Here is a 25,669-nt window from a genome sequence, read left to right as displayed (position 1 = left end):
TACTGCAAATACCTTCAGGAGAAGGAGAAGAACTAAAAACAGAACAGTGAGAAACTCAATAATAGAATATTCAGAGGAAATGATAAATTTAACAAAGAACATTTCGACCTAGGGTGTTGGAGTGGGAAAGGGCAGGGTATGGGAGGATCACAGGATAGTTATACATCCCTTGTAATTAATTTGTGAAAAATGCAAATGCAGTCCTGATGTCCTAAGGGCAGTATTTCCAGTGATGAGTAAATACACTGTTGACAAATTGTGTAGCATGTACAATGGTAGAAAAGAAACTCAGAAAAGCTGTGTTACAATATGTGACAGATGAGAATTACTGAAAGTATGGGGAACCAGGCTTGGCAGTTCAGGGACCTGCACATCCTGACTGTGACAAGGAAATGAAAAAGGAGAACTTGTTCCCCATCTGTGACACCAAGACATGTGCTAATCACTCCATCCTGTAAGTGGCCCCTCATCACTTCAGAGCTACAACTCCCACAAGAGCCAGATCTTTAATTTGGCTACCTGTTTCCACTGGCCAGCTCAACAAACTGCTCAGTGCAGCAATAATCAGTGAAGTGTGAGATTTTCTGTGCAAAAGCATCCCGTGCTGACTGTGTGCCTGGGTACCCTCTGCCCAGCAGTGAGCGAGCAGCTCTGCTGGCCACAGGGACAGAGCTGTGGGCAGCAGCAGCACTGGTTTGGCAGGGTGCAGAGTCAGGCTGGTGACCTCCTTATCTGAAATCTGGTGTTGCTTGGGACTACTGTGATACAGATAATCCTTGGACTTAATTTAGAGCTGCTCAACAGGCAAGAATCTGTTTTAGCTCCATGAAAGAGAGAGTTCTTTCATAAAGACGGTACCACAATAAGAAGTGTGATATTTTTTGACTGCTATTCTGGTTATGCTCACATGCTTGTCCAGGGTGCCCACGGGTCATACAGCTCATGACTAAGTTCCTTTTCTTTCCTACATGATGAATCTGTAACCAGTGAATCTACATGCAGGCAATCCTACATGAGACAGAGCCAGCAGGAGACAAAATGAGGCAAAGAGGATTGCATCTGACAGAGCTGTTTAAATAAATTGTTAATTTTCTTAGAATACCAGGGGACCTGTCTGTAGCACCAAATCTCCACAGCCTGTAATCTTATGAGCCATCTGTCTCCATGTATACTGGAGAAGGCTGTGGACTTGGGAGGATGATGAAATATTGGGATGTAAATATTGAGGGGGTGGGAGATTATTCCAATATCTAATCTTGCATCTCACAAGATGATGGGCTCCCCAGCCTCCTACTGTGCTAAAGGAATACAGGGCACTCAACATTTTCATGGTTTGAGTTCTGAAATGCACACACATTTAGCAAATTTGGTAAATTTTACTGTTAGTTGGGTGAGTATACTTGAGTTTTATTTTTCTTTTAAATAGATAATCTATCCACTAAAAAGAAGAATGCTATATTAGCATTATATGTTGTAAATAACAATCCAAAACATAGAAAAACAATTCCATTCAATTTATATACCTTTAAGACCTACTACAAACCAATGTTTTCATTCAGCTTTGCAAAGGATAAGGACTAGGTGAAAACTAGTACTTGCTCATGGTTTTATAGGAGAGATGCATCTTGGAGGAAAAGAGCTCATAAGTTCTTAATGGTTATGGGCATATATTACATTTGCTTTCTAAAATTAATAAACTCGGTATGTAGTGGTGTCCTGGTTTAGAGAAAATTTGGGAGGAAAGCTCCAGATGGGGTCCCTCTAGAAAGAAAATTCAAGCTGTCCCCTCCCCTTGCTGGTTCAGGAGATATAAACCTACTTTGAGAGAAGTGGAAAAAACTGTTTCTTTAACAAGCAAAGTACTCACAAATATGGAAAAATGAATAATAAAAATGGAACCTCTCAAGGTTCTGAAGAGATGGCAAATTCAGAGAGTCCTTTTTGAGGGGTGTAGCTCAGCTCCCCCAGTCTCCTGTCAGTCCCTCCTGTGCTGGAAAATGCCACGTCCTGGGCCCTGGTGGGTCACAGGTGTGAGCTCCCAGCGTTTTCCTGGGTTTCTAGTCCAGAGCAGGGCTCATCACCTCCAAGAAAAGGAAAAGCCACAGTCTGGGGAACTTGTCTGCCTCAGCTAGCTAAAAAAGCTAACAGAAAGCAAAGGAGAGCTGTGTCCTGCTGTCCATGCTACTGATAGTCGAGGAGGGAGAATGCAGAGGAGCGAGTGCAGGTTCTGCAGACAAACTGCACACTTCCCCCTTTGCTGTCAGAACCAGTCTGAAACCAGTGCAGAACTTCATATCCACCATTAACAGAACAGACCACTGGGATACAAGCATCATAAAGTCACCCTAGGACAAATGGGAAGTCTTTTTTTTAGTCTAAATTAAATATTCAAAATGAGGTCAGGTCTGTGGCCATGAAATGAATTTATTTCTATATCCCTGTCCTGAATAATGATGTGACTTCTTTGAAAGACTAATAAATATCAACTCACAAACCCTTCAGTGTAATAATTCCTATCCTCTGTGGCTTTATATCTCAAGAGAGACAATATATTGTGGTAGAAGATAAGAGCTTTAGGAGACCTGTGTTTAGGAACTGTGAGGTTTGAAAGAGTAGGAACCAAACTCTGTCTTTAGAACTATCCTTCAGTCACCTTTCTTTGAATTTCTCCACTGTAGCACTATTTATATGCCTATGTAAAGCAATTTAAAAATCTTTGCCTGAACTGTATGCGTATTTTTAATTGGAATCCATTATGTATTAATTATAATTTACAAAGAAACTATCACACACTTCAAGATCTTACAGTTATTTTTAGATTCATGCTGTGAAATGCAGCTCCAGCATTTTAATAAATATTAAACTGAATACCTTCTCTCTAACTCTGGAGATTATCAAACTCAACACAAAATCACTCCATTCGTTCTCCTTTAGCCCCCTCATTTAACAAAGTACCAAACCTTCTCATGGAAAGTGAAAATGAGAAAGCACACCTCCTACCTCAGCCCAAATCACGATCCCCGAGCCCAGTTTTACTTCCTTTGCACTTAAATCCCAATCATTTTTTTTTCATCTACAAGAGATTAATACAACTTTTATAAATCAATTATCAACAAGTCTCTAGGTGAAAGAAATGCCCTGTATCGGCTTCACTGAATAACATAAAAAGTCTTATGAGCTAGATGAGAAATATCAATTTTCCCCTTCTGATTATCCCCAGTGAAAGCACATTGCACAGATGGACTGCCATCATTATAGTCTTCATATAGATATATACATATATATATTAGCACTTAAAGCATTTTCCAAACTTTTCAAGATTTCTGTCCCCTGTATGGAAGGTTTTTCTTTCTGGAATTCCTTATCATACCTTAAAAAAAAAAATTCAGGAAGGAAGATGCCAGAAGAGTAGGTTTCTCAGCTGAACAGCAATAATGAATATTGACAAAGATGAGTGATTTGGTGTGATCCAAGAATATGTATGAACAAGTTGAGCCAAAAATATAGCTAGAATAATCTTTTTAAAGGCACAATGGAGTAACTCAGAAATCTGTAATGTAATAAATTGGCCAATAGCTAAAATAATTTTGCAGTTTTGATAATTTAGAAATAAGTTCTCTAAGGGACATTAACAATAGATTTGCAGACATTTGTTAGAGAATAAATCATGCTCTAGTTACTAAAATGGCTCCAATGAACTAGAAAGCACATGGCAGCACACAGAGCAAATGATGTTACCGACCTTGTCAGAGACTCCAAAACAGCAGTAGCTCCATGTCAAATAATGGCACTCTCATTTAACTCTTCATTTGAATACTCTGGAAATAAAAAGAAGCTGCCTTTGATTGAGATGTGTCAATTTTTGGAGCCATTAGATTATTTTTTTAAAAACAATGAGTGTACAACTGAGAATACAGATTCTTTCTTTTTACAAATGCTGGAATTTTGTATAATCTCTTCTAAATGAAACCAACAACAAATTAAATCCAAATACCCAGTACACAAAACAGATGCTCAATTAAAACAAATAAATCTAAATTTGAAAATTGTATATTGAGAAGAGACTTTTGAACCATCAATACCTCAGTCTTGCTACCTGAGAGCTATAGACACCTCTTGAACACAAATCTTAACGTCATCCTCACTATTTTACTGCAGAGAGAAAATTGCTTTTTAGAAGAACCTCAGGGTACATACAAAAGAAGATGTGGGAGAAACATATTTATATTCACCTCATCAGGAGGCATGCAGGCTAAATAAAAAATAGCACATCATTATCTTGTTTGTTTGGTTTGTTTTTGGCATTTTTAGTAGTTGTTTCAGTGGGAGGTTGGTGGGACTTGAGACCAAAACTCTGGTGTATAACCTAAAAAATTCTTCCTAGAATTAGGTCAACTCATGAGACAGAGATGCAAATTTCTTTTAATGACTTCTAATGGGAAGGCATAAAATACATCATATATTATGAGTTCATATATAAATATCATAGAAGCATTTTTCTTAACAAGGCATAAAATTGTGGATATGTGTTATACCATTAATAGAAGATAATGACCTTTTCACATTGGGATTTTTATGCAGAATAACCCAAATATCAGAAGATTTATTGGCTCACTTTTCTATTTACTGTCCTTGTTTTAGGCAGTTCAGTTACTCAAATTATTGACCTTATTTTTACACTGTGATTGACACAACTGTGGCTCTTTGGTTTTGGTTTTTTTTTTTTTTTTGCCTTGTATTTCAGAGCAGACATGCTGTAATGGCTACACATTAGCAAATGCTTCCAGTTCAAGTTTTCAGTAAATTAACCTTTTGAGAGCTGAAGACAAATGTGCTCTGAGCCTGGGATTGTGACTCACCAAGGCCCTGCCCAGGGACACAAGCAGGACTCCTGGCCAAGGCATGCTCAGCTGCAGTGGCAGCTGGGGTTAGCCCAGGGCACCCCACTCTCAGCCACCTAAATTGCCATTCTTGTGTTCTTAGGAACAACTTGCATAAAAGCTTCTGCACCAAGACATCAGTGATTTAAATGGTGGCATAAGAGGGCAAGCAGAATAATCGACATTTGTCTGCCAAGTTCCAAGTGCAGAGCTCTGTTGGGATAAGAGTGGAGCAGATGAAGAAAGATATGATGCTTTACCCTTATATTTGTCCTTTGCTCATGAAATGAATGCAGCACAATTTATTTTGCAAGTGATGAGCCTGTTTCATGGAACCAAACAATGATGAGAAAAATTGTTTGGGGATTTTTATTTCTTTTTTTCACCAAATATGAATATTTTACTACACAACATGCTTCAGATAGGATTTCAGTTAGGACATTGGCACTGATGCTCTGCATTTTCTTATGTAGAGGATTTAGGTAAAGATATCTTACCTCCAACCTACAGCAAGGCTTTGATTGTTTCCTGAACCATCTTTGTGTCCTTTCCCTCTGAAACACTGTCCAGAAAGCCTTTGCAAATTTATATTTCTTGGAAAATTAATAAGCATTTTGCCATGTGGATTCCAAATGTATTTACCTCTAAATTCCATGGAAGCCTCCTGGTTCAGCATGTGCTCAGCTCAGAAGGAACCTATGTTATCCACACTCAGATTTTACACTCAGTTAGAGCTGATTGCTCCATATCAGCACACCCTGCCAGTGAAGGGGGGCAGCCACAGGACCTGTATTTACAAGAGTGAAGTCAGAAGGGGAAGGAAGTGATTATTCCCCTCTCCCTGGCATTTGGGAAACAGTTTCTGGTGAATGGCATTTAGAGGTGGTTTGCCCCTTAAAGGAGAGATTCACATTCCAGTGAGAGTCCAGTGGAGAAGATGGTGAGGGGCTGGAAAATGTGATGAGGCAGGAGAGGCTGAAAATTTGGTTTGTGCAGCTCAAAGAAGAGAAGACTCTGGGAGGACCCTACGTTTGGCTGCAGCTCCCAAGGGGAGGGCGCAGTAAAGATGGAACCAGACTCTCCTCACAGGTGCTGGATGATAGAACAACCAGCAATGGACACAACTGACAGCAGATGAATCCTCATCAGGTACTAGGAAAATAAAATCTTTACCATGATAGATGTCAAATGGTGGAAGGGACTTCCTGAAGAATCTCCATTCTTGGGGACAGGCAGAACTGGTGGGCGTGTAGCACTGAGAACCTGACCTGGAAGGGTCTGCTCTGAGCTAGGGAAGCTGGCACATAAACTCAGAAAAATATATTTAATTATATTATGAAGGGGGGAGTAAGACAGGATCTGCTTATTAGTCTCAATGAGGCAAAGTCATGTGAAAACAGAGGACAAGGTGCTGGATGGAAAAAAGATCTGTAAGAATCCCTCAAATTCATATTATCCAGAAGTTTTCTTGTGTTTTGTTGTCCTTTATTAACTTCAACTGGTTCATTTAAGAATATTTAAGATTATTTTGTGCTCATAAAGGACACCAGCATGTACTGTAAAACGTACTATACATATCAAGGACTTCTTATAAAATGTGAGCACCACAGCACAGAATCGAGCACATGAAGAATGAAATGGTGGGTTTAAGCCTAAGCTCTGTGGATCCATCCAACAATGCAAAAGCAATAAATTGCACACATAGGTCTGGCAACTGTCATAGGGAGTGACAATTCTGAGAGCTGCAGGCACCCTGCACTTCAGGATTAATGCCTATATCTATTTTTAAGTTTTGTAGATACTTGCAGTGGGGAAAACACACCAAATGTCTCAAAAAATTGTTACGACAGATAAGATGCTCTTGTAATCATCAACCAAATGATAAAAGGAACAGACTTCCAATCTCTATTACTATAGAAAGTACTATAAAAATCTTAAATTTTGTTTATAGAAGACTGACATCAATGCAAGCAATGACACTTTCTTATGCAATCTCCTGTCTGATTTTTTTAAAAATAAATTATCTCTGCATTGCTCCAAGCTGCTATGTCTGTACCTCTGTCAGGAGACAGTCCACCTCAAACAACAGATTGTCAATATCTTGACAGCAATATTGGTCCCACTTGAAAACCCAGCATGTGTGACTGTAATATTTTCATAACCACTAAAAAGTGCTGGTTTACAGCAGTTGAAAGAATTTGTTTCTTGGTTTTTTGGTACAAAGAGGTTGTGTCTGAGTTGTATTTCTTTTTTTTTGGTGAAGACTTATGTAAAAGGCGGTAAATAAAACCAAAACCTCCCAAGCTTCTCCTTGTTACACTGCTTGCCACCAAAACAAACAGGCCGACCCTGTTGTCTTTGTAGCTCCTCTTCAGGTTGGGTTTGTCTGTTCTGAGCTTGGCCTGAGCCTTTCTTCAGCTGAGTACGCTGGCCTTTCCTCCCACAGATCCAACTGCAGGCCCCACTGTAGGGTAAGTGAAACAGAGTAACACTTTCTAGTTAACATTTCATAGCTGAATCATCCTTTTTGGTGTTTTAATTTATAGTCCTGAAAAACAATCAATGTAACCCTCTGCCCAGAGCCTGCTTGTAACAGTAGTCCTGCTAATGGGTGATTTTAAACTTAATGTTCCTGTTTCTAGTAAGAGCACAAGAATTTCAGTTTAACTTACTATGCTGTCAATACCTAATAGAGCTCCTTGCCAAGGGCAATAAATGCTGTTCTTTTGTAATTCTATCCATAAAAATGCTACATCTCTGAAACACCATCATCAGTAGCTGATAATCTGCCATCTTGCTCTTGGAAGCATTATTTCTCTGACATATTATAGGATGACATGATAGCAAATGCATGGTTCTAAGAGTGCATGAGTACATTAAAATAAATCTTACATCAATGTGAATACAAAGCTCTTTTAGTGTATCTTGCTATATTTTCTGTGCTGCTCTTGGATATTATAAACTAAACTGGATAAGGCTGGATTAGTACTTGCAGAGATTACCAGCAACTACATTCTTCATGCACTGGTACAAAAGATAACAAGCTCTTTGAGCACTTATTCCTATATGAATATCCCCAAATCACCCCAAGACAGAGTGTGATATAACATGCTGCTATAACAAACTGCCATCTTTAGAAGAACATAAAACAAATGCTAAGATCTGATTGCCAAGTACCATGACATTGGTAGCTTTCCAACTGGGAAATTGCTATTTTTAACATAAAAAGCAAACAAAATAAAATGTGAAGGTACAGTATGGCTCTGTTCTGAAACAAAGTTTCTCACAGCTTTTGTTCTCAGGGTGCAGCACTGCAGGAGTTAATAACAAGATGCTTTCCTGTCTGTTGATGCCTGATGAACTGGCTATGGAAGGGCAGGGCCTATTCTACAAGGCAAGACCCTCTGCAAATAGGATCATCCATTTTTGTGCCATTTTTTACTTTCACACTTTTTCTATCCTATCTGAATTCAAAGAAAATCTCTGCAGGTATAAAAAAAAAATCTGAGGCACTGTTATAGATATTGAAACTAACTGATTGCTACAAACTGCTTAAAAATATCTTCAACATTTAAATTAAAGCTTTACTTTAATAGAGAGACCTTCCAAACTAGGCCCACAAGGGCTTCAAGGCAGGCCTGAGAAACTGTGGGTAATTACAAGTCCTCTGTAACAGCAGCTGCCTTAAGATTCCCCTCGTGCTTGGCCAAGGCTTCAGAGAGGCTCTCAGGTCCCACAGGCAGGAGGACACGAAAGCCTTGGGCAGCAAGGCCTGGCAGGGCAGGATGGCTGCCCTCCCGCCCAGGGAGCTGCTCAGGGCACGGTGGCTGTCCCGGGGAGCTCCCCCTGCAGGGCACCTCCTCTCCACCCTCCCCAGCACCGGCCTCTCACAGTGCGCTCCTCGCTGCAAAGGCTCTGCCCTGCTCCTGTCAACAAGGACACAGTTAAAGAGCAAAGAGAGCCATCAACCTGCACAGTGCCAAAATGCTGCTTTTCATTAATGTAACAAAATCTATCGCAGTGAAAAGGTTTGAGAAACTTTTATATGCAATGCTCAATAAACCCAAAAAATTTTGGCAGGCCCTTGGCAGATAAAAATGTTAATGCTATGCAGTCACTCTAATGATGTAACAGATGGATTTTTCTGTTTAGTTTTCATCACATTACAGACATATTGTTTGTATATAGCTTCTTTGGCATACCTTTACAAGAGAAAGAAGTTGCTGCCTTTACAGAGGAGGCATCTTTTTATGACTCTGTCTATGCCCATGGGCAATCACTGCTCACCCTGGGTCATCTTTGCTCATGATCTTTTATGACAGTCATAGGATTTCTTCTAAAGAAGCAGCTGTAAAAATCAGAAAAAATTAATCATCTCTCAAATTCAAAAGCAGCTGACTGAAATCCCACAGTAGAAAACAGATGCAGGGGATAAACCAGATCAGAGCATGGTGGCGAGTACTGTAAAATGTTTTCTTTGTAAATCAGACAAAAACACATGTTTATTAAATAAAAAAGGAAAGGCTACATAATATTAATTTACTACACTAATTCAAACTGAGCAGTGATTTATTTGCTCTGCTGCCTCACCGGGAAGTACTCTAGCCCCCAAGCCAATTCTTGGGATTGAAATATACTATAGCAAAAAATATTTTCCATATTCTTGGCTTCAAGTTGTTTCTTCCTATTGATATAACTCTTTAGTCTTCCTTTTGCTTCATTTGAAGAGTTTTTTGACTTCCAGAACTCATTTATTTCTAAGTTTCAAAATTCATGTTAGTAGAGTTTTTAAGAAGTAATCACTGTGGCAATTCAAATATCATATATGTTAATCCTAAGAAACTGCATTCAGATAATATTAATGGGCTGATTTACAAGTAATAAAGCAAAGATGGGACTAGTGTTAATTCATCCTGCTGTGTTCAGATATTACCACACATATGGCAGAGAAGATTACCAGCAGTTCTGAGACCCCCGTGCTTCTTCAGGCATAACAAAGCAGATTAATGACAGAGTAATAAGGTCAACTCAGGTATAACACAACCTTTTCTCCTGGATTAGTTAGTTCAAAGCTAGATTTGGCCCAACTTAACACAAAACTTCCTGTTACTTGTTGATATGGTTAAATATTTGAGAGCAGAATAGTAGTGAATTCTGCATCTGAAAGAGATGGAGGATCCACAACCCGGGGGATTAAATCTCTCATTTAGTCTCTTGCTAGTTAAAGTTCTAGACAACAAAAACTAGCACTTGCCTTCACACAACTGGTGAGAAAAGGACTTGCTCTCCAGATTTAAAAGCAGCACTTGTGAAGCATAATGAAATAAATTGCAGAGATAGCATAGACAGTATTTCTGGTGAATTTTGGGCCATTTCGGAAAAATGAAACCAATCTCATGTGCAGCTGAAAATAATTAGTCTAGCTGCTTAAACAGACAAACTGCTTATTGTCATTGTGAGAAAGAAATGAAGACAGTAAACAGTAGGTGAAAAGAAGTTAATGGTGTATCTGATAACACAACTCTGTCCCAAATGAATTCACTGTTAAAGAAGATAGTTATTACCTATAAAATTAAAGGCTATAAATAAAATGTAAATAGTCCTTGAGAAAAGCTTATATATGGCCAAGATTTCATATACAATTTCAGGTTGTTTTTTGACAGATAAATTACCTCATAATAAAACCACAAAACCATTTAATTAAATGTAAAGTAAAAAGTCATGTACTCCCATGTAATGGAAATATCAGCAGTGTTAAATGCTGTGCAGCTGTAGTAAATATTTTGTTATACCTGTGTTTACTGGAAGCCAAAGAGAAACAGGTGTGGTCTATGGGGTAAGCACGGGATTTAAGGTGAAGGATCAGGTTTCTAGGTCACGGATAATTCCTAACATTTAATTTCTTTGTTTATGGTTGGACTGATTTTTAAGCTTACGTAACAAAAATAAGACTCCCTTCATGGCATTGTGCAAGACTGAATTCCCCATAGCTCAGAGGTAGAAAGTTCTCTGAAAATTAACCTTGTTAATTTACAGAAAATCCTTTGTTATATGGCTTGCAAACTGAGTTCTGTGCCCAGTTTTCTACACGATCAGCTAATAGACAACAAAAAATGACCTCTGAAGTTAAAGGACAGATCCTTCATTTTCCTGTTTGCACCCACTTCAGACTTTACTCCCTCTTTTCTCTTGCGAAAGAAGGGGAGAGTTTTCACCATAGGACAGAGACAGGTGGGTTGGGGCAGGGTACCTGCCTTTCCATCCCGTGATATATGTGAAAACCTAGACAAGGATGCCCTGGTAGCACCATGGCCTCCAGTGCTCATTAGTCACAGGTGAAGTGCTGTTGGCTTAGAATTTTAAAATATTACAAATATTAGTCTTAATACATAAGTAGAATAAAATTGAAAGATAGTTTGTCTAAAAATTCAGCACATTCACCAGTTGATATTTCTCAGACTGTTTGATGAATCCTTCCTTACTTAACTTCTTTCATTCCCATGCTCCAAACATACCAGTTCTTAAAGCCAGCTGTCCAGACACAACACACTGATGCTCTTTGCCAAAGCTGACTCCTACACCATACAAAAAAAAGGATGATGTATGTCTACAGTTTTCTAAAGGGACGGAACACAGGCAAACTTGAATTAGCACCATATTACACTGTTTAGTAATCTGTCCCAATTCTGCACTGAATCCCTTCACTGGCATTAAGAAATGCCTTATTGTTAAGGTTATTTCTGTGGACATGGAGCAGCATAGCACATTTTATTATTTCTCTTATTGGATTAAAGATTTTGCAATGTATTTAAAAGCACTGGAGGGCTTTCTTATGAAAGAAAGCTATTAAAGTGTATTTGAAGTTTCTCCTCTATGACAAACAGTTGTATTAAAATGGAAAAACTACAGGGTATGAGATAGAATTTATTAAGCTTTATTATGTTGAATAATGTTTAGATTAATAACAATTAGGTAGAAAGCATGATGTGAATGTGACTAAAAAGAAATATTTAAGCCGCGTGTTAGTTATTAATAAGTCAACATAATTTTGACAGCTATCCAAATATCATAAGAACTTTTTCGAAGTCATCCCTCTAGATGCAAAATCTGTATTTATTTAAATATTTCATATCAAAAAGAAGCTAAATATGCAAAATCTAAGCACCAAAGTATGTGTATATTCAAATGAAAACAAGCTACCCAATGTGAAAGTCAGTGGAAAGTTTTTTATGGCACTTTCGAGAGATTTTAAAAGATTCTGTGTGCCTAAAGATACAAATGGATTTGTACAGGAATTTTTTAAAAGTTCTGAAAGAGCTACATGATTTGTGTACTTACAAAAAATAATTTCTGAGAGAAGTCCTTGTCCACAATCTATTGTGCAATTACTTATTACATACTTTCCAGTTTAATTAAGTTTTAATCTCTAGTCCAGCACTCCATTGATTTAGGTAGGGCCCAGTATTGCCTCACAAGCTGTTTACAGGCCTAGGAACATGGCACTAATATACAAACGGAATAATAAAACTCACCTGTCTCCATTATACATGGGTACTTTAGAAAAGACAACCCAAATGTCACTGGTATTTGGGAGAAGGTTTGATGAAAGGCAGCAGAGCCCTTAGTATGGACACGAGCTGCCAGAGGCCTCGACAGAGAAGGGTGCTTTTAAGTGAACAAATTTAGCTACTAATTAAAAATAAATAATCCAAATGTTAAGTGTGGCATCCGTCCTTTTAGAAAATGTTAAATATTACTTTTTCATTTTTTATATACCTCAGCACGAACAACTGAAATGTTACTGGCTTTTTTATTTTGCCACAAGTCTGTTTATTGGCTGATTACAAACAGAAACTTGCACTTTTGCTATGCCACCTTAGTGACAAGATCCACTTTTCAGTCACATGGGAGAAAAATAAGTCATAGAAAAAACAAGAAAGAAATTCAGTCTTTGAATGTATTAGTTTCAAATGTAGAGTAAAACTAATTTCTACCAATTTTGTGTAACTTGCTTCAATATTTCTTATGTGAATTTATGGAACTCTTGTTTGAAACAAATTGCAAGAAATTTCAGTTTAAGAAAACATGTATACACACACTTTACACATAAATTTAAATTCCATGAAGTTCCAGCTATTCATATATACCCATAATAATGGGCATTCTCTCCATGCCTTTCCTGATGAAGCATATTTGTTTCCCTTTTCTGCACACACTGAGTTCCTTTTTCTCCCAAAGTTACTGATCTTACTGACAATTGCTGCAAACCACGAACGTTTCATGCTGCTGCCATTATTTTCATCTGATTCAGTGTCTGAGGTACTGGTGGCTGCTATTGCTGTCCCCCAAAATAGTGCAGTGAAAGGCTACTGCACTCAGGAAAAGAATGGAGCACTGACATGAGAAAGCAATTATGTGGGAAACATTGAATCAAGCATTCCCAGGTGGTGTATTTATATTGAGAATAAACTGTACAGCAGCCAAGTTGGAAGTCTGTGAAACTTCCACCACCCTTGTTAAAGGGCCACTGTCCCTTAGACTGGGGCCTCCAAACTGCAAGGGGGTTTTACAAAACTTAAGATGAAATCCAGAATATAAATTAAAACTCAAATCAGTAATTTTATGTCTTTTAATAGAAACTTCCATCTCAAGTATTAAGAAGACTAACAGTACTGCTATGCAGGGGTACATAAAATAAAAGAAAATAAAAGTGGAAGTGGGAAGAAGTCAGGCTCAGTGTTTTCCAGTGTCAGCCTGGGCTTTGTGAAATACAGAAAACAGGAGAGGGATAGATCCAAAAGGAAGTATTTTTAATTTGTTCCTGTGTAGTAATCTTCATAGATAGGTCAGCCTTTTCTATTTTTTATATAAAGTATCAGCTTGATTGACAGCAACCCCTTAAAGAAAACAGTTTGCTACATTAAATGTCAATGGAAAGGAATGAGTAACAGCTCAGATATAGGAACCCCAGCAGCAAGGGCAACCAAAACAGAAAAGAATGAGATGCAAAAATGAAAAATAGTAAGTGTAGAAATTTTGTACCCACCACCAGCAGTAATGCTGCATATGCTTTTGCTTCCAGCAAAATTTTTGAAGGCCAGAAATGGATTACATTTGTAACATTTTGGTCTTTATTTTAGTTATCCAAACTTCTAAGTGTTTCTCTCAGGTCTTTGGTCCACATGCATTCCTTACAGAAATGAGAAATCTCCAAATTTTTATTTGTATAAATTTGCATATTTATATATGCATGACAATTTTAATATGTAGGCTAAATATGCTCATATTCTTGTGCATGTTTTCACAAATTTGAGCAAGAAACAGAGAGAAGAAACTCTGTGAACATGAAAATTGGAGAGAAAAAGCCTCTCTAGACACCCTTGAACCTCCTAAATATCTGGGTGAAGCTTCAAGTCAGTTAATTCAGTTGAACTCATTCATGCATATTGAGACAAACCTACTGCAAATCTGAATGGAATGAGCTAGAAATCAAGAATAAAGGTGATGAACGCAGCCATAGTGGATGTGTAAATACTGTAAATAGTGTTTTCATCCTTAAAACAGAAGCTAGTTAACAACAGAGAATGATGAAGTTTGAAGAGAGGCAAAATCAGAGTGGCACTATCATAATCCTGGGATGTCATATATTCTTTTCAGAAGTCCCATTGAGTTCTAGTAAACATGCAGAATTATGTTTCTTACAAAAGGCATGGCTGGGCATGACTAGGCACTGCAGTCACTTCATGGCAGCAAAGCCTGCCTGACTATCTGGCTTCTGCACGCACCCTGTGGCCAAAGGAAACACATCCTAAAGCCAGGCACCTATTCCACCTGACAAAAAATGTGTGAGTCACAAGATCTGAAATGGCCATTAGAGAAAAGGAAGATGATTCTGGTGAATAGCCAGAGCCTGGGACAAGTTGAGTTTTGGACACCAAGGACATTACTCATGTAAAAGCCTGGGCTTGGCTCCCCTCAGGATTGGGCAAAGTTCCCAGTTCCTTCAAACATCTGTTTGATATTACCAGACTCACTGGGGAAGGACTCAAGAAGTGCAGAGCTGGCTCAGAACGTCTCAGCCATGGAGGCTCAGTCCAATTTTCTGGCAAACGGAGTTTAGAAGTTTAGGGGGCCAGAGGGGAAGAGGACTTGAAGGGGTCATCTGGATTCAAGCAGAAAAGAGGAACAGAGCGGTTCTAGGGCAGGAAGGATCTCCAAGGTTAGCCAAACAGCACAATGGAGAGAGGAGAGGAGTCTCAGGAGGATCTAGAGGCAAGCAGGAAGACATCAGGCTGGTCTGGGTGGAAATGGGCCAAAAGAGAGCCATGGAGCACAGCAGATGCAGCCATTGCTCCCTCTCTCCATCTTCACTACCTGTACTTCTCAGTCTCTGCTTCCCAGCTTATATGTGAGCAGGAGTGGCCCCTTCCTCCCTCCCATGTGCCTGCTGCTCACTCTTAATCCTTCCCAAGCTCCTGAAGAAGGGAGAGGGACTGGTGTGGGGGGCCAGTCTGGACTCAGTGCCTGTGGTGGGGGAGGAATATGGATGAGCAGAGGAGGTGAGGGCAGGTGTTGGAACAGCTTTAAATCCATGTGCTGGGGAATGGGAGTCCCCAGGGTGCAACCCCAGCCCTTTCCTGTGGGACAGGTGCTGGGGACACTGCTCGGGCTGAAGAGGCCAGTGCCCATTGCCTCAGCTGCAGAGTGCGTGGGCAGACATGGCTCCTTCAGACACTGCCTAAAAACTGGTGGGAGCAGGAGGAATTGCAGTGCTGGATCAGAAGGAAACCTGACAAAGGAAATTATCCTAGTAACGAAAAAAAAATAGGAAATTGTGACAACTAAGGGAGAAAATGCATCAAGATGATTATACAAATTCCTGGAATAGAATGAGGAAATGGACTAAAAGAAATGTCCATGAATAGGAGGATGCTTTTTGAGCTATATAGTGTGAATAAATAATTTCAGGATCCAAAAGATAATATCATAAGCTCATAAAATATTCTGAGTTAGAAGGGACCCACAAGGCATCTAAGTCTAACTCCAGGCCTTTCACAGGACCACCTCAAGGCGCGGCTGTCCCAGCCCAGAGCACAGCAGGACAATCCCATCCCTCCCTTCCTGGCTGGCTGTGCTGTCCCTGGTGCCCCAGGACAGGGATGTCCCTCCTGGCTGCCACGGCACTGCTGGCTCGTGTCCAGCTTGCCACTGACCAGGACCCCCAGGGCTCTTCCCACGGTGCTGCTCTCCCCAATGTCTCATTCCTCTGTCTGTACGTCCATCCAGGGTCCCTTGTCCCCCATGCAGAGTGATTCTATGAACAGCCATTTCTTCAGAGGTTCCAAACCTTGGAGATGCCCAGACAAAGCACTGTACTGGGGAATACCCAGTCAATGGAACTGCAGGAGCATGGCAGTGTACCTGAAATTGCTTTCATTTATAGAAATAGCTATTTGAAGAACTTTCCTAGATATATTTTTGGTTCAGCATCCCAGCTTTGGAGACACAAATATTGCAGTAGTTAGCTGATTTGGACACCCTTGAAGTCACAGTCTATCATAATTAATAACTGGCTGATTTGTCTAAGCTGGAAACAACAACAAAACTTGTGGTCCAGGGACAGCATCCAAAACATTAACACAAATTGATTGCCAGGCCTGTTTGTGTTTCATCAGCATTCAGATTCACTGCTACAGACCAAAAGGACAAATAAACCACTAACACCTGAATGAGGGAAGAACTGAAATAAACTCAACACTGCTTTCTTTCTCCTCCTGCAGAGTGAACTCACAAGTTACCTTAAATCACACAGGCAGCACGTGGTGTGTCTGGCACACAGAGGCTGCCCAGACCCGGCCCTTTGCAGCATCAGCTGGTGTGTGCTGGCCAGGCAGGGCTGCCCAAAGCCCTGCAAAGCTGGGCTCAGGCCCCAGCACGGGCAGCAGGGCACGGCTGCTCACAGCAGCTGGCACCAGAATGGCAGCAGTGCAAGGAGTCCCAGAGCTCCCAGGACTGCACTGCACTCAGGGGCTGTTTGGGTGAGGAAAGGCTGGGTGGCCTCTGCCATGCAACCCAATAATAATATTGCAGGGACTAAAGAGGAGGAGAATTGTGGTAGCACACAGCAAATAAAATATGCAAAATATCTGCATCTGGTTGAAAGAAAATGCAGCAGCAGAGCCTGTTATCTGCATAATTTTCCCAAACAAGCTACAGAGCTACACTCAGATTTCAGACCTGAGATCTGGGTCTTCTCTAACTGAAACAAATGGGTGTTTGCCAACTACTTCAAAGGAAGTGTTTAAAAATGAGACTGCTAAACAGCTAAGGGAGCTGATGTAATCATATTTTAACCCAATTATCCTTCCCAATATGTATTTGTCAGCATTTAATCCCATCTGCCATTGTGCTGCCCAAGTGCCTAAATTGTATTGGTCCCTCAAGAGTTCTCTAGTCTTGGCTAACCTAACAGTTTCTGTGCCATATGCAAATTCTAATTTGCAAATGTTCTCCCTCACTTCCAGACACTATTAAACAACTGGTCTTATTATGGGCTCTCCTCAGTTAATTCTTTACCATTTTGGAATGTTACTAATTTTTTGGTTTATTTTCTACCACTTTACCAATCTCTAATCTATGCCAATGATTTACCTCTAAACCCTTGTATACACAGATACTCTACTACCCCTTCTGAGAGAGTTTTGGAAAAAAACACTAAAAGAGTAAAAATTACCTAAACCAAACAGGTCCTTCAGTCACTTTTCTTTTGACAATACAAACAGATGCTAGCAAATTTGTGGTTTTTTCTTTTCAATAAAATATTCCTTTTTATTGCTTTTATATGTTGTTTTTATTTATGCAGATAATTCATTATTGTCTCTAGTTACTATTTTAGTCCATTTACCTGCAACTTCAATGAAGTCCCCTGGTTTCAAATTCTAAGTGTTTTTTAAATTTTTTTTTCAGTAAGTAGGTTCAAAATTTGCTATTCAAGCTAATAAAAGTTCAGGTGATGGTATATCTTCTGAAAGGAAATAATCTGTGCCTTAACAAAAGTGATTTAATTCAAATGAAATAAAATAAAACCATGGTAGGGCAAAGTCAGCTGAAGTAGTTACAACAGTGTAAAAACTTATGAAGTTTAATACTAAATGATATTTCTGTTTTTATGTGTTAAGATTAAAGGTCCATAATCTGGTTTTTATCTGTTACTCTGATTTAGCAAAGCATTTTAAATGAAAGATTCTAATTTTCATTACAGACTTTTTAATAACACTCTTCCAGGAGAAAAGAATCTTAGTGTATATGAAAATTGTTCCATTTGTTTTCTACATATGCTTGAGTCCTATGCTGAGTTGAAGCTTGAGAGAAAAATTGTATGAATTTCACTTGCATGAAAAGTCTATTGATATAATCCAAAGTGGAAACCAGTTTTCACTTGCATCAAGCAAGTTTCTTGCAGAGCAGTAACTGAAATGGTTATTTCAGTTGATGGATATAGGTAGCCAAATTTGTTTGAACATTAAGACCCTGTGTTTCAGAGACAGACCCATGCTAAGAGCAGAATTTAACATTTGGAGCCACAGGAATGGCTCATTGCTATAAATGTCTGCAATACTAATCAAGAGAGATAATGTTCTAGTCAGGATAATAATTATCATTTAACTGAACTGCAAATGTAAAAACCAGGACTCTCAAAATCCAGACATCTATGAATTGAAAGAAACAGGCATTACTTTTTTAACCACTTGAGTTCCTCCCCCCAGAGGACTACTGCAATGCTCAAGGGAGATGATTGCACATTGCAGTGCAGCCAGCACCAGCACATCTACTGAATTGACACTGCACCTTCTGCTGGGCCTGCTTTTGTACTGAGAGCAGCCAAGTTTACTGTATCCACATATGAAAAAAAGAGTAGAAGATTCCTTCAAGAAGCTCAAATGTGAGTTAAAAGCAACAAAGTGACGATGGTGTAATCCTTACTGCTTACATATGCCAGAATAATATCAACAATCTTTTTCCAGTACAGCGAGCAAGGAATAGTACTAGACTAAACACAGAATGTAAAAGAGCGTAGAGAATTGGGGTCTGTGCTAAAAGAAACGTGAAACCCCAATGAATGGAGCAGAATGAATTGCAGACCATTCAGAGCAGCATTATAGGTGTCCCACGTGGGCACTAACAGCTGAGTTCCACAAGGTTTGGCAACAGTACAATTTGCAACAACAACAAAAAGAGTTTGCTGAATTATTTAAGCATGAAATCAACATACCTCAGACAAAACTAGCCAAGGTGTGTTCAGCTAAATAACGTAAAAATAAAGCACTGAATCTGAGTGGGAATGCAGCAACTTTATTCCACCCCACTTGGTACACTCTCATTTCTCTGGAAATGCAGCCTGACTGTAGGGCAGGCTACCCAAGGCAGAGCACTGCTGAAGAGCTTTCCATGCAGTGCACTCACTGGCGTGGGCTGGGAGGGGGAGGAGTTGTAGGAGTATGTACACCTCCTTCTCCTCCCTTCCTTTTGCTCTGTTTAGCTTTCACAAATTCATAGTGATGTGAGCCCTGCCACCACTAGTCTTATTTGCTGGTTCATGTTGTTGTTTACAGAACACAGGTGTCTGTTGTTTTTTGGGTGAAACATAGCCTTGCAAGAAACACATTTTTTCCCTTTCTCCACTGATTTTCTTCAAAGGTGAAAAGAACAATCACCTTTTGCTGGGTACTCAAATTTCTTTTTGTTTTAGGCTCCTCCCAGTTTTCCTGCACAGAATCTCATGGTACAAGACGTACATTTTTAGAACTTCTGTTTCATATGGCATGGCCCCGAGTACAGCTCACACAGGGAAGTTCTGGGAGAAATGGGGGCTGAGAACAGAGGCTGTAATGTATTCATAGGCCTTTCAGGATGCTTGCATTGCAAGCATCACACACTTTCAACGATGCAGAAACACTGCCCAGACCTTCAAACAACAGACAGGCAGAATAACCAAACTATCAAACATCCACAGCCATAGTGGCTGAAAACATGCAGCAGGTTTGGATTGTTTTTAAAAGTAAAAAATTTCAATTTTAGAGGAATTCTCTTAGATGAACGTTCTTGGGAGGAGCAGATCAGCCAGGAACATTTCAGACCTCTCCTTTTGGTAGGAGGAAAGGTTCCTGGCTAAGGTTCCTTTTGGCAGGAGGTTTTTCAGCCAGGGAGCATTTACCATTGTAAGCTGGAAGCAGGAGTGTGGCTTTGCCTTTGCCACAGCTGGGGCAGTGCTGCCTCTCCATACTGCAGCTGGGAGGGGAGGAGCCCTGAGGCTGCCCGGGGCTCCCCTTCCCACTCCTCCCTCCCCAGAAAAGAAGGTGAACAGCAATTGTTGTATGTGTTGGTGGTGATCCATGGGACCCGTGAGGGGAGTGGACAGGGAAGAAATTCTGCTCGTCCCAGCCCCCGGATACAACCATCTTTTGGAGGTGCTGTGGAAGGCAACCTTCTCCAGAGATGGATGGTGTTTCCTGCCAAGCCTTACTAAAAGGGAATTCTACTGGTGGACAGTGAGTCAGTTATCAGACATGGTGAAAGCTCACAGCTCATGCTTCCTTAGAACTTGGCATTAATTGCTTTCTGTAGAGCACACAGAAATTAAGCTCTCTTATCAACACAGTGACTAAGAAATAATAACAGTAAAGTCTGAATCAGAGAACAAGATGGAGTAGAACTATCCACTAAAGGCAGGAGATGATCATAAAAGATCAAATCATCATTTAATTTCTTTAGTAATGAAATGAATGAATTTCGAAATGAATGAAGGCAACAATTTCTTCCCCAGAAGGGTTCCTGCTATAGAAACAAATACTGCATTCAAATGTGAAAATAAATTTCTTTATTGCTCATTCCAAAAGTATTTGGAAATACTTTTGAAAGGAATCTGAGTGTTAGAATGAGGAATCAAATAAACTCCCAAACCCAACCACGCTAAAAAAGATAGCCAGTTATAGGACAGAGTTCTCAGCTAATTGAGGAGGAGTCTGACATCAGAAGATCACATTCCAATGACATGACAGAAGAAAAAAAACCAAAAAAGACTGGTTTTGGACATTGAGAAAGTCAGCTCTTTCTACTGCCGCAGATCAAACATCTCAGCTTTAAAGAATGTCAGCGAGAATGAAATGAAAAGATCAGCCAAAAAGCAATTTGATTCTATGAAAATAAGCAGCAGCAAAACTGCAATGGTACACCCATTTTGAGACTGCCAAGATCCACCCCTTCTTAGTTATCTAATTCACCAGAAATATTAATCAAAATTTTTCTTTATCAGCACTGCTTATACTAATATACACACACAACACACATGTATAGTTAGAGTTTCAGGAATTCTTGGATACTAAACCCTCCACTCCCACAAACTTCACTCTCTAATTCTCCAGGGGGCTATATATTGTAGGAGTATTTGTTTTTCTACAGTGGTGCAAAACGAAGTTAGTGAAAACAAGAGCTGGGCCTCGATGCTCCTCTGAAATTTGCCATCATACTGTGCAGCTGTGCAAGGCAGTAGGAGTGGGAAACTGCAGAGCAAGAGGTCACCAGTGCCACTAGTGCTCCTCAGAGTATTCAGAGGGGTTTGAATTCAGACCACTGTAGTATGAGCTATTGTTTACAGTGTTGTTCTGCTCGTGGTCCATGAAGGCTGTTTAATGTGCTGTGGGAGGAGGGCTGCACTGAAATAAGAAGGGGAAGCTAAGGGCATGAGAAAGATTAAGGCAAGTGCTTTGGTGGGGGTTTTCAGTGTGGCTGTTTTCCTTGTAGTTGCAAACAAAAAAAGAATTGCACCTGGATTTTACATATTCACAACCCCTGAGACTTGGAATTTTCTGTGCCTATGCTATTTTTAAGACTGGCTCATACCCCACCTTAACACTCCATTTGAGATGCACTCCATTTGATGTGCGCTCACAGGAGCTACAGTGGCACCAGTGCTGTACTGGATAAGAAGGCCCCAGTGTTGCTGTAACTTCACTGGAAGGTAAGGATGTTCACTTTAGGAATCCATATTTTCTCCCAAGATGCCTGCAGTAGTGTGGATTCTAGTGGACTAATAGAGTTGCAGTCCTCATGTACACATCCAACTGCTGGAAAAGTCATAATCTAAATCACATAGTCTTTTCCAGTGATTGCATGATTTGTATAAAATGATTTATACTAAATTTCATTGCAGGCAAAGGTAAATAACATGAAATTTTACTAGTGTCAAGAAGGGAATTTATTTTAACTTAAAAGCTGGTCTTCCAAAAATCAAATTGTCATAGTTAGTTGAGAATCTGGATTTTTCCTGCTATGCAAGAACAATTTTCTGTCTGATTTCAAAAAGGTATAATATAGATTAACAGTTTTTAGTAATTTTCATCATCATTCTCCTGGGCTACTTTTGCATTAAGGATTTATCTCTTTGGGACCTTTTTTTTTAATTTTTCTCCTGACATTCATAGAATCCACAATGGCATCAACTCACTTCCTTATATAACAAATAATTTCTCCTAGTTTGTCCTTTACGGTTATTCATCACCAGTGATCAAGGTCAGAGGCCCTTTTGGAAGTGCAATCTAGTGCAATTCTCTAATACCTTGTAAAACATTGAAATCTTTTTTTAGAATTATTTTCCCTTTCTAGGCTCAGTGCCACTTTCCAGTTGATCTAAAACTAACATTAAAACTTATAAATCTAATTTAGCAGAATAGTCTACCCTAAAACAGTTGTTTAATTATTCCGCCTAGGAAAATGAGCAGGCATTTTGAACACTACTTATCAGCATAAGCATGAGTATTATATCAACATCAGTATAGTAAAGAAAAGGTGACACAAACGGTTTTGACAATTTTGGATCAGCAGACTTCCAGCTGCACATCAAATTGTACACCTCACACTCATTAAGGGGAAGGGAGCACTCAGATACAGATTCACCCATGCAAAACTTCAGGTCTTCTGTGTGGAAGGCATTACTTCTGCCACAGGAGCCTGCCCAAGTCCCATCCTCCATGTAAAGCCATGTGGCAGGATCAAGAGCTCTGCATTACCTCTGCACTGCAAACCAGAGGTACAACTTCCCCCTTAAGTACACAAAGGTGGAACTATACAGCAAAGTGTGCAACATATGTGCTAGACTACTTCTGATGTACAGCCAAGCCTGAAAATCCATCTCTTAAATTACTTTATGATTGTTACTTAAATAAGTGGAGCCAAAAGAACACATTTAATATTTTCAGACTCTTGAATATGAAAGACAAAATGGTCTACACACATAAAATCAGACATGATTCAGGTGAAAATATTGGCACTTGATTGCCTTTATGTTGACATATCTAAAAACGAAATAAAGATTCTAAAGCCTTACATGTAAAAAAACCGGATTGTTACTTTTCTCTGAATTTATTTGATATAAGCTTGATAGACTTAGTGCTACATTTAAGGAAAAGGATGAGACGCTCTACTGTGTCACTCACTCATTTCTTGGAATACTCAATGCAGAGAGAACCAGAGCTGTGCTGCACACAGGAAACATAAAGAAAAACCTCTCCACTGTAATGGTTCAAACCAGATTGTTCTTGCTACTAGCCATACCTCATGTTTTAATCTCTTTGTATTATCTGTTTGTATTTGGATTTTCATTTCTCAAAACCATTTCCTTCCAGCTAACAGGTACTCAAATTCCAGGCCCCTGACTGTTACTAATTTTTTTCTGTTTGAAAAGCTCAGCTTTCCCTTTTGGCATGAGATCCCTTGTTTTTGTCAGGCCTTTGTTAGTTTACAAGGCCTCTGCAAAACACACCCTCACTGGTGTGAGGTGGGGAGGCACTTTAGGAAGGTGGCAGCACAGCTTTCAGTTCACCTTGCTAATGCAAAATGGAGGCTTGTACCCTCATTCTTCCTACTGGAAAAAATGCAAGAAGGGTAATAGAAAGGCAATAGGCTGATGCATCTGAAGGTGGTTTCGTTTTGGTCTAGTCCAAAGCAGAACAGCTTTTCTGAACCATGAGTATGCTTAAAGGTCAGTCTAATTTTTAAAATTCATTTTTAGGAGAGATGTTTGCCAAGATCTACAGTGTGATTCTAAAGTATTTTTCTATTTCATTGAGCCAGTCTGAAATTACCGTGCAGTATATGCAGGAGGTAGATTAGAGAAGGTCTCACTTTGAAAAAGAAATAATATCATGGGCTTCCCTCTGTACTTGTATGGAAATGGATGGCATGCAGAGCAGTGTCTGTTTGACTGACATGAAATAGCTGAGACCACGTGGTGCAGAGTGGCTGGGTTTGCTGTGCCTCTGGGTTAGTGTACAGAGAGCTTTCACTGCTGAAGTCCTGATCACACCATCCATAAATGAGAAAGACTCCATTATCCAGCTCACAGGGATGCTGGGAGATTACATAATGTTTGCACAGCTATTTAAAAATAAGAAGTACTGTGAATTATGCAGTATAATTGCTGAGAGCAAAGACTTATCCTCTCTAAAGAAAATGAGAATGACAAATTGTAAAGAAAATTATTTTGGAGAGCATCTTTAACTACATTAATCTACACTATTTATCTATTTGCTAATTAAAATTATTTTAGTCTGTTAGAACAGATCGGACCAATTTACATGAAAAAAGACACCTGACTGTAGTTGTCACTGAAGTGTACTCAATCCGTTGAGAAAATCATTAAAAAGTTAGCACTGTACTTTCAAAAGTTCCCCCTTATTCCACGCCACATCTTCATAAGCTCCTTAATAATTTAATTCTTTCTGTGTTTCAAGTTGGTTAAATCTGGGCTGCTAAGTGGTGCTTTCCTTTCAAGGGATTCATTTACTGAGGAATCCTCTTCACTCTGATTTAGTCTTTCATCTTGCATGGATGCTGCTTTACTCATCACTAATTCACACCACACATCACAGGCTAAATCAACATCTGCATCTTCTGGATGGAAAGTTTTCATTTCTTCCCCTTTAAGAATATCTGTCATTCTGCAGCCCCAGTCATCAGCTCCTAACAACCTTCCCAGCTGTACAAAAACGCATTCTGAATAAACATTGGAAGGAAGGAAGCATAAATATTTGACAGCATTCACAGTCGAGGTTATTAAGCACTCCGCATTTCAGAAGAATACTCAAGACTGTCTTCCAGTGAACTATTACAAGTGATTCTCCAAGTATTTTTTAATCTAAGTAAGCTTTTACTCAAGAAGAGGCTAGTAGCGCCTGGATATGAGAAGAGAGGGCACACAGAACATTTACAATTTCATTTTAATTTTGTCTGGTTTTGTGATTATCATATTCTGCATACCTGGATCTTTGTTACTTGGAATGTTGAGCATGCCCAGAACAGACACGGTAACAAGTTAAAATCAGAAATGAATGACTTCCTCCCTGTGGAGTTAGTTAATGCTTATCCCATAGGCCAAACTTTAAGTGATTTGGTCATCTGAAAGACAGCTTGGTTCTCTCATTCTCCATCTTGGAGGTGTTTAATGCTATGGTGTTGTAATATAAAAGCTACAGAGGAAACATTAAGAAGGAGAGTGAGTTGCTTTTATTTTCTCTCAACACCTTCACTAGAACTCTGAAAATTTTCACAATAATGTCTATGTGACTGCCCATTAGATATCAATGAGGTAGAACTGAAGCCTAATACGAACACACTGGAAAGCCAGTCTAAGGTGGATTTTTTCCTAAGATATTATTTTTAGCTATGAGATGCAACAGCTTCTTGACAGAATTAATAGTTTATTTCGATCTGAATTCTAAAGTTTTTAGTTTTTC

The 25,669-nt window shown here is 39.4% G+C and overlaps 2 long non-coding RNA genes across 7 annotated transcripts in view; one reads left to right on the top strand and one right to left on the bottom strand.

Moving 5' to 3' along the window:
* The window catches only part of LOC134422992 (uncharacterized), an 83,610-nt gene extending 74,933 nt beyond the window's left edge, over window positions 1-8,677 (top strand). For both annotated transcript variants that reach the window (XR_010028975.1, XR_010028976.1), the window contains 2 exons: window positions 7,245-7,351; window positions 8,170-8,677. This is a non-coding gene — a long non-coding RNA (uncharacterized LOC134422992). The remainder of the gene's footprint in view (window positions 1-7,244; window positions 7,352-8,169) is intronic.
* LOC134422991 (uncharacterized) overlaps window positions 1-25,669 on the bottom strand; it is a 121,874-nt gene that overhangs the window by 70,543 nt on the left and 25,662 nt on the right. For 2 of the 5 annotated variants that reach the window (XR_010028973.1, XR_010028972.1), the window contains exons 2-3: window positions 3,743-3,818; window positions 3,001-3,073 (exon numbers count right to left, since the gene is read on the bottom strand). The exons of the other annotated variants lie outside the window; for them this stretch is intronic. This is a non-coding gene — a long non-coding RNA (uncharacterized LOC134422991). The remainder of the gene's footprint in view (window positions 1-3,000; window positions 3,074-3,742; window positions 3,819-25,669) is intronic. 5 annotated transcript variants of the gene reach the window in all.

The sequence above is a fragment of the Melospiza melodia genome, chromosome 11 (assembly GCF_035770615.1).
Source record: "Melospiza melodia melodia isolate bMelMel2 chromosome 11, bMelMel2.pri, whole genome shotgun sequence".
NCBI lineage: Eukaryota > Metazoa > Chordata > Aves > Passeriformes > Passerellidae > Melospiza > Melospiza melodia.
The sequence above is the reverse complement of the archived record's forward strand: the minus strand, read 5'-3'. Positions and strand labels throughout refer to the sequence as shown.